The sequence below is a fragment of the Neophocaena asiaeorientalis genome, unplaced genomic scaffold (genome assembly GCF_003031525.2).
Source record: "Neophocaena asiaeorientalis asiaeorientalis breed wild unplaced genomic scaffold, Neophocaena_asiaeorientalis_V1.1 scaffold98, whole genome shotgun sequence".
Taxonomy (NCBI): domain Eukaryota; kingdom Metazoa; phylum Chordata; class Mammalia; order Artiodactyla; family Phocoenidae; genus Neophocaena; species Neophocaena asiaeorientalis.
The window spans coordinates 1,760,700-1,770,059 of record NW_020172459.1 but is presented as its reverse complement, the minus strand read 5'-3'; the positions used below and the strand labels follow the sequence as shown (position 1 = coordinate 1,770,059).

Genomic DNA, 9,360 nt, shown 5'->3' with positions numbered 1-9,360 from the left:
GGGGCAGCCACCAACGGCCGGGCTGGGCCGCCGGACTCCCGGCGTGCGGGGGGCGCCTCGGCCCCCACCCCTCTGCACAGGAGCTCACGTTACGCACTGCGATCTCCAAAGGGCAGCAGAGTCAACTCCGAATAGAAAGGATATTGTTCCCGCCGCGGGGGCAGCACAGTGAAAGCTGAGGCTGGCAGGGTTGGGTCCAGGCTGGGGAGGGAACACGCTGGGAAGCTCCCAAAGTGCACCGAGGTGAGAGGTCCAGTCCACAGTGGCAGGGCAGGATGCCTGGAGATCCCGGGTTGCCAGGAGCCTCCGAGGAAATGCTGACGATGGTACAGACATGGACATGCTGACGATGGTACAGACATCTGAGGAGGGCAGTATGGGACTGAGCCAGCTTAGGAATCCTGCAGTCAAGAAGCTGATGAGGGATTCCCACACATGCCCACGTTTGCCTTGTTCCCTTCCCTGAGAACATGCAGCCACCGAGGAGACCCAGACCAGGGCAGCCCGGTCCCTGGATCTGGCCAACAAATAACCATCCACCCCAAAAGGGGTCCACACTGTCAAAAGCTAGAGGGCAGGTAGCCCCCCAGCTCACCACGGAAAGCAGAAGCAGCAGCCTCTGATGGAAGACCACAAGAAAGGCAGCGTTTCCATGCCTTCTTACTTAAAGGGACTGGCGGGGTTACTGTGATCTAAGTGCAAACACCCACGGCCAGCATCTGAACTGTGGCCACTGCTGGCCAGGCAGGCACCACGCGCAGCGTTAAATAAGGATCCGGAGGGCTCGCAGAAATCTATAACTTAGATTCCATTTCCCTGGAAAACCTTTCTAGTGGGGTCAAGGAAGCGTGAGCAGGAACTTCCTCTGCCTTCCATCGTTCCAGGGTGCTGGGCCTCCAACACGGGGGCAGGAGGAAACTGAGGGGATCCATCGAGACTCAGATGCCAGTCCCAGACACCGAGGAACACACGTCATCTAGTAAATCCAAACACGAGGAAGTAAGTACTCATTAACTACCCTGGGGGTCAACCCCCAAACACAGCCAGATGACTACGAACATTGGGTGCAGTATATAGTTTGTCAAAGCAGCTCAATTCCAAAGGTACCAAGCACTGATCAATTCAACAAATATTTTCTTAAAGGTGGCCCCAGGGGCTAGAGGGCAGAGAGAAGCTGAGCCTGGAGCCAACAAGTAGAAGGATCACCTCCCACCTGCTGATGTAGAGAGATGAATGCTTAAGAAAGCTACTGTAGAGAGTTTTCTTAGAGCAGCTTCAAGTCGATGGCCTGGGGCCTAGGCCCCTCTTACCAGTGCAGGTGGAGGTACCAGTCACACTGGGATCCCCAGCCAGCATTCTGGCTCCAGAGAACACAGTTGCAAAAACACAGTAAGAATGATGTCAGCAAAAATGGCAGAATAAGGACCTCTGAAAGTTTGTCTTTCCATAAAAGCAATGAAAAAACTAGCAAGGAATGTCAGCATCACCTCTTTCAGAGCTCTGTAAATTAACCAAAGACTTACAGTAACCCAGAGAGCAAGAAAAACTGCTGAGAAGACATACAGATGACCAACAGGTACATGAAAATATGCTCAGCATCACTAGTCATCAGGGAAATGCAAGTCAAAACCTCAAGGAGATATCACACCTGTCAGAAAGGCTTAAGGCTATTATCAAAAAGACAAGAAATAACAAGTGTTGGTGAGGGTGTGGAGAAAAAGGAACCCTCTTGCACTGTTGGGGGGAATGTAAATTGATGCAGCCACCATGAAAAACAGTATAGAGGTTCCTTAAAAAATTAAAAATAGAACTACCATATGATCCAGCAATTCCACTTCTGGGTATTTATCTGAAGAAAACAAAAACACCAATTTAAAAAGATATACACACCTCTATGTTCATTGCAGCATTATCTGCAATAGCCAAAATATGGAAACAACCTAAGTGTTGTTTAGGTCAATGTGTATAGCATGGTGACTATAGTTAATAATACTGTATTTCATATTTGAAAGTTGCTAAGAGAATAAATCTTAAAAGTCCTCATAACAAGGAAAAAAAATTTTTATAACTACGGTGTCTAGTTAACTAGATGTTAACTAGACTTATTGTGGTGATCATTTCACAATATATACAAATGTCAAATCATGTTGTACAGCTAAAGCTAACATAATGTTGTATGTCAATTATACCTCAATAACAATAGATAAATTTAAAAAATAACCAACTGGGAGGGGGTTATAAAAGCTGAATCTTGGTAAGAACACCTTTATGGTGTTTTAATTTATCCTAGTCCTTAATCCCCACTTCCTAACTCCATAGCTGCCTAGAAGAGGAACTGGCTGCATTCCCAGTAATGAGGGAGCAGAACAGGCTGAAACTCTTTCAAAGCTTCATCCCCAAAGGAGAAAGACCTGGTCTTCCCTGGAAGATCCCACTTGAAAGGCTGGTTTTTATGTGACCTCACTCACACTTACCCAGTGCTCAAATCCTCTCCTGGGGTGAGTTTTTCAAATGTATTACTATCACAGCTACCTATGTATTACTATCATAGCTGCCATTGTCACAGGCAAAGGGGACAGTTGGGCAATTGACTAATCAAAAAGCTTAAAAGGAAAAACCAAGGAATGAGATGTCCTTAGGGGCTTCAAAAAGAACCGACATATTCCTGGGAATCTAGAAGGCCATGCGAATGCCCAGGGCTACGTGCATGCTCAGGAAAGTCCTTAGAAGGTCCTAAGCTCTCACTTCTGATGGACCTTTTGGGCTCTGTACAATCAGGAAGTGAAGACTAAGGCGGAGTTGTAAAATGCCTGGTTGGATGTTGACACTGTACCCCAACATACACTCAGAGCCTTCAGTAAAGGCTGGGAGACTTACTGGTTTCAGACATTCAAGAAAATCTCTGTCCAATCATTAGCTGACTACTAAACTAACCAGGCAGAGACTTCAGTGGCCACAAATGACAGAGATACAGACTTTACAGAATCTGTTCAGAAAACTCACTAAACAAACAATAAGCAGCAACAACAAACCCTGGGGAGTAGGGAGAATCTGGTTTCCAGAGCTGCCACGTTATTTTATTTGAAAAGTCCTGTTCTCAGCAAAAATTATGATACACGCAAAGAAACAACAAAAAAAATGACCTAGACACATAAAAAAAAGAGCAATCAACAGAAACTGTCCCTGAGGAAGCCCAGATTTTAGACTTACTAGACAGACCTCAAATCATCTGATACAAATACGTTCAAAGAACTAAAGGAAGCCAGATCTAAAAAACTAAAGAAAAGTATGAAAATCTCTCACCAAATGGAGAATATCAATAAAGAGAGAGAAATTATAAAATGGGACCAAAAACAAATCCTAGAGTTGAAAAGAAATACTAAAGAGAGTCCTTCAGGATGAAATGAAAGGACACTAGACAATAATTCAAATCCACATGAAGAAATTAAGAGCAGGGACTTCCCTGGTGGTGCAGTGGCAGTTAGGAATCCGCCTGCCAGCATGGTGGGGACACAAATTCAATCCCTCATCCGGGAAGATCCCCCATGCCTTGGAGCAACTAACCCTGTCCTCCACAACAACTGAGCCTGTGCTCTAGAGCCTGTGAGCTACAACTACTGAGCCCGTGGGCCACAACTACTGAAGCCCGCGTGCCTAGAGCCCATGCTGCACAACAAGAGAAGCCACTACAATGAGAAGCCCACGCACTGCAACGAAGAGCAGCCCCCGCTTGCTGCAACTAGAGAAAGCCCGTGCACAGCAACGAAGGCCCAACGCAGCCAAAAATAAATAAATAAATAAGAAAAAAATACTTAGAAATAAATTTAACCAAAGAAGTGTAAGCCTTATACACTGATAACTCTGCAACGTTGTTGAAAGAAACAAAGAAGACCTAAATAAATGGAAAGACATCTCATGTTCATGGATCAGAAAACCTAACATTGTTAAGATAGCAATACCTTTCCCCCCAAATGACCTATGGATTCAACACAATCCATATCAAAATTCCAACTGCCTTTTTTACAGAAATGGACAAACTAATCCTAAAATTCATATGGAAATAAATGCAAGGGACTCAGAATAGTTGTTCAAAACAACTTGAAAAAGAACAAAGTCAGAGGACTCACATTTCCCAATTTCATAACTTACTACAGAGTTATAGTAATCAAAACAGTATGGTACTGGCATAAGGATAAACACATACATCAGTGGAATCGGATTGAGAATTCAGAAATAATCCCACACATCCAGGGTCAATTGATTTTTGACAAGCCTGCCAAGACAATTCATTGAGGAAAGAATAGTCTTGTCAACATATGATGCTAGAACCACTTAATAACCACATGAAAAAGAATGACTTTAAACCTCTACTTCAGGTCATATATACAAACTGACTCATAAAAAATAAAAATAAAAAATAAATAAAAACTGACTCATAATGGATTGAAAACTGAAATATTAGAGTTAACACTAAAGAACTCCTAGAAAAAAACATAGGTATAAATCTCCATTGATTAGGTAACAGTTTCCTAGATATGAAACCAAAAACTCAAGCAATCGAAATTAAATAGGTAAATAGGACTTCATCAAAATTTAAACTTTTGTGCATTGAAGGACACTTTCAGGAAAGTTAGAAGACAATCCACAGCAGAAAGTATTTGCAAATCATATATCTGACGAGTGTGTAATATCCAGAATACAAAAAGAACTCTTACAACCCAACAATAAAAAGAATCCAATTTTAAAATGGGTACAGAATTTGAGTAGACGTTTCTCCAAAGAAGATATACAAGTGGACAATAAGCACCTGAAAAGGTGTCCAACATCACAAGTCACTAGGGAAATAAAAGTCAAAACTATAATGTGATACCACTTTACACCTACTAATGCAGATAATGATGTAATAATTAGGGCGTGGAGAACTGGAACCCTCACACATTCCTGGTGGGAATGTAAAAATTGTGCTGTCACTTGGAAAACAGCTTGGCAGTTCCTCAAAAAGTTTAACACAGAGTTACTATGTGACTCAGCAATTCCACTCCTAGGTGTATGCTCCAGAAAGTAGAAAATATATATAGGGATGTTCACAGCAGCATTATTCATAAGAGCCAAAAGTGGAAACAATTCAAATGTCCACCACAGATGAACATATAGACAAAACGTGGTATATCCATATAAGGGAATATTTGGCTAAAAAGAGGAACAAAGTACTGATTCATATGACAACATAAATGAACCTTGAAAACATGATGCTACATGAAAGAAGCCAGGCAAAAAAAAAAAAAAAAGTGACCTAATGTATGGTTCCATCTATATGAAACGTCCAGAACAGGCAAATCTGTAGAGACGGAAAGCAGACTAGGAATTGCCAAGGGCTGGGGTTGGGGCGGGGGGAATTGGCTGCAAATGTTTTTCTTTTGGGAGTGATGAAAATGTTCTGGAATTAGTAGTGATGGTTGCATAACGTGGTGAATGTACTAAAAGCCACTGACCTGTACACTCTGAAACAGTGAATTTCATAGCATGGGATTCCTATCTCAAATGTTTAAGCAAAACACACGTAGCGATGAATGCAACTATGTCACTTACTAGGGCAGAGACAAGGGCCAGGGCAGCCGCCAGCAAGGCATGAGATGGCACTGCCTCTCCGGCTGAGTGGTTAGTGCCACCCCCAGGGGAGCCAGTGACACCACCACAAACAGCCTCTCTGCCAGAGCCAACCTCACTGGGGAGCCGAAGACGACTCGCCCAGATCCTTTGGCATGCCTGAGATGATGAGTGGTATATTCCAACCTTCTTGCCTCACGGGAAATTCGAGTAAATAGACATCATCAGAAATTCAGAAGATCTGAATAAACAGAGCAAGGAGCACAGTTCAGGGACCTCCCTCTGCCCCACTCCCCACCTAGAAATGAAGCCCCCGGGAAGGTTTAAGTGAGAATGTGCGCGTGGTAGGTGGGAGCGGGGAGCAGCAGTGTCGCCGGAGAGGCGGGCCAGCCGCTGTGCAGGGAACGCCTGGTGCCTCTCCACAGCGGTGTGCCCGGGCCACCCTGGGCCAGATCACACTGCTGACCGCTCAGTTTTCAGGAATTTCGTGAACTGCTTCACATCACGTGGGTAGCTTGAAGTGAGCCCAGGTAGAGGTGTTGTTATAGCATGGAACTGGGCACACACTACAGGTCAGGCCAGCCAGAGAGGGGAGTCTACACTAGAAGCAGAGGAAAAGGCAGGCGGTGAGGGGCCATAGGCTGGGCCCAGCCTGGGGCTCAGGCCTCAGCTGCACATCCCGTGTCACCCACTTCCCACTGTGCTTAAACCCTTGCCTCCATCACAGCCCCATGTGCTGTCCTGAGGGCTCTGGCTGCCACCCTAGCTGCACCTCGGCAGGTCCCTCTGCTGAGGGGGTTACTGGCCGTATTCCTGAGGAGGGTGGGGAACAGCTGGGAGCACATCGGGGTCGGGGGAGGCTGGTATGTGTGAGGAGAGGGCTCTAGCAGCCCCACTCTGCACCGTACCGAGCGTGGGACCCAGCTGAGATCTGGCAGCCTCTGCGGATGCCGGTCATGCGGTAGGTGGGACTTGGTGGGTAGGCCAAGCCACCGAGTCACACTGCTGCGAGCACCACGTCCCAGGCTCCCTCTGGAAGACAGCTGCTGCCAGGCCAGGTCCCTGGGTAGGGGACGTAACCCACCCGGGCTTGAAAACCGGTGATGCCAAAGGCCCCTTCAGCTGGGACAAAGATGCGGTGTTTTTAAGGTCCAGAGTCCCCAGGGCTGCAGCTGGGGCTGAGCCTCTTCCCACAGCACAGCTGCTCCCTAAGCAACCACGCCCACGTTCCAGGCCTCATTCACTCTTCCGCCCTAGCTCAGCCCTCTCCTGGGCTGCAGGCCCTCATGTCCAGTCTCAGGGTTTGCCCCTAGACTCACCACAGCTCTTCGAACGCTTCATGGCCCAAACTAGCTCTATGTCCACTCCCACACCTGCCACCACAAACTGGGCATCCTCTTCCTGGATCCGTACTGGGTCCAGACTCTACCGCCCAGGTCCCCTGAGTCCGTCTATTCTTCTCCAGCCCCATGGCTGCCAAGCAGAGGCTCTCCCGTTTCTTGCCTCCTGGCCAGTCTCCTTCCCCATCTCTTCCTCAGCAGCCCCAGGCATGGGGTGACATGCCTGGTCATGCATGTCACCCCAGGTCACTTCAGTGGCTCCCCACTGCCCTCCCTCTGGTCTCATCTGCTCCAGTCCCACGGAGGGCTGGGACTTTACGCCGTTGGCAGGGACAGCCCCAGAAGGTGCATGAGGTGTACAAGGACAGGGTCATTTCCAAAGGTCAGCCTGGTCTGGGCAGCAAGGGATGATGTGCGGAGAGCCAGCATCCAGGTGTGAGAACTGCCCTGGCATCTCGTGGGGGCAGTGGACGTGTGGAGGGCATGGGGGCATGAAAATGAAACTTCACAGCTTCTGGGACAGGAAAAACCTCGCCCACCCCAAAGACTGAATGTCCATTGCTCTGCCAGCCTGGCCCCTATGCCTGTGTGGGGAGGGGAGGCTCGCCAGCCCTGGCATGGACGCCGCATGTGGTAGGCAAACTTCAAAGGAGGGCGGAACACTGTGCTCAGAGACCACTCACAGCTTGTGAAAAACACATGAGCACGAGAAAACACCACAAGAAAAGAAGAAAGCCACCAAAATGTCCCTGAGGGCATTTCTGAGGAGTGGAACTGCTGGTGTTTCCTTTCTTTCTTCTAATGTTTCTGTTACCTTTTTTGTTTCTGGGTTTTTCCAAACTCTCTAAGATGAGCAGTTTTACTTTCACAAGGAAAAACCCGACTCAGTGTTTTCCAAGGCTCACTCTGGTCCCTGTGTCACTTGACGACCAGCATCTTTCAGGCTCAGGGAGCCCGCTGGAGCCAGGCAGCAGCTGGGGCAGGCTGGTCTCTGCTCCCCCCCCCCCACCCCCACCCCGCCTGCCTTCCCAGCTTCTCCTGCCGGGCTGCGTCTGGCTGACCCGATGGCCCCCTCTCCCTGGAAGACCCCCGGGACTCAGGGTTGAGAGGACTCCTGCTGAGGGAACAGAGGTGCGTCGGGGTTTCTGCCTCAACGCCCACCCGGGGAATCTGGGCAGAAGCTGGCACCCTGCGGCTCTGCCCTACGATCTCTTCTGCGCCTGGAGAATCACCTGCCACGCATCCCACCCCCACCCCACCACCCATCTGTCGCTGCTCCTGATTCCGTCCCTGTCCTTCTCTCTCCCTTCTTTTCCCCGTAAGCTCTGAGGGTGGGGAGCGAGGCAGCCGCTGGGGCGCCCTGCGAGGGACCGGAGGACACGAGCGCACTAGGAGGGGTGAGCGCTGGAAGCTGGCTTTGTCCACAGACTTGGGTCGGGACAGGAGGTCTGGGAAGTGGGCAGCAAATTGCATATGAAGCACAGGACTCCCCAGGTGACAGGATCCGTGCTGGTTTCTGGGGCTGCCCTAAGACTCGGGGCCACAGCCTTAATCGATGTGCCCCTGCAGGCTGGGTGACGGCCCTGCACATCACCTAGGTTTGGGTCCACCACCCTGTCCCGAGTGGCTGCTCCCCATTCCTGGGCACTGCCTCTCCAAGCCCCTTTCCCCAGCAAAGCCACAGGGTGCCCTCCACCCTTCCGCCGAATTCAAGGGGTAGTGAAGAAGAGCATCCTCCTCCCAGGGACTGGCTGGAAGGGGGCGCCCGGACCTCAGAGACCAGCCCCTCCCACCCAGCCGTGAGTCATGCACTTGTACCCAGCCACGTTCCAGAAAGGGCCGCAGAGGCCAACACTGGCCAGGAACTGGTGGACATGTGACTGGCCTGGTGAGTCACTCGGGCTCTGTGGCCTCAGTCACCCCATCTGTGAAATGGCCACAAGGGGTATGAGAGCAGAACCTGAGCCAGGCCTGGGGGAGTTTCCTGCCCCCAGCCTATCCCCGCGCAGCCTGTGTTTGCGGGCAGTTCTGGCCAGGCCCCCAGACAGACCTTTTACCATTTTTACCATTCCTGGCTTACAGAAGGCTCCAGAGGTGGGGCCTCACAGGATCACACAGGGAAGCTGGTAGAAGCCGACAGCCTGGGTTTTGACGCCTTGCCCTTTAGTTGGTTGTGACCTTGAGCAAGTCCCCGCCCCTCTGAGCCCTGAGCCCCGGTTCTCCGGAGGGGGCGGGGCTCACGGCCCAGTAGTGCGGGCAGGCGGTGCGGGGGACGGAACAGGCCCTTCACCTGCCGCTGCCCGGGGCCGGCGGGAGGGCGGGACGCGCGGGGCAGGGGCCGCTGACCTGACCGGCGCTGCCGCCCGGGAGCGGCCGAGGTGGAGGGGACGCGCGAGGCCGGCGTGCGGGAAGG

At 50.1% G+C, this 9,360-nt stretch overlaps 1 protein-coding gene across 1 annotated transcript in view; it reads right to left on the bottom strand.

Moving 5' to 3' along the window:
• The window catches only part of LIMS2 (LIM zinc finger domain containing 2), a 58,367-nt gene that overhangs the window by 21,803 nt on the left and 27,204 nt on the right, over positions 1 to 9,360 (bottom strand). The window lies entirely within an intron of this gene.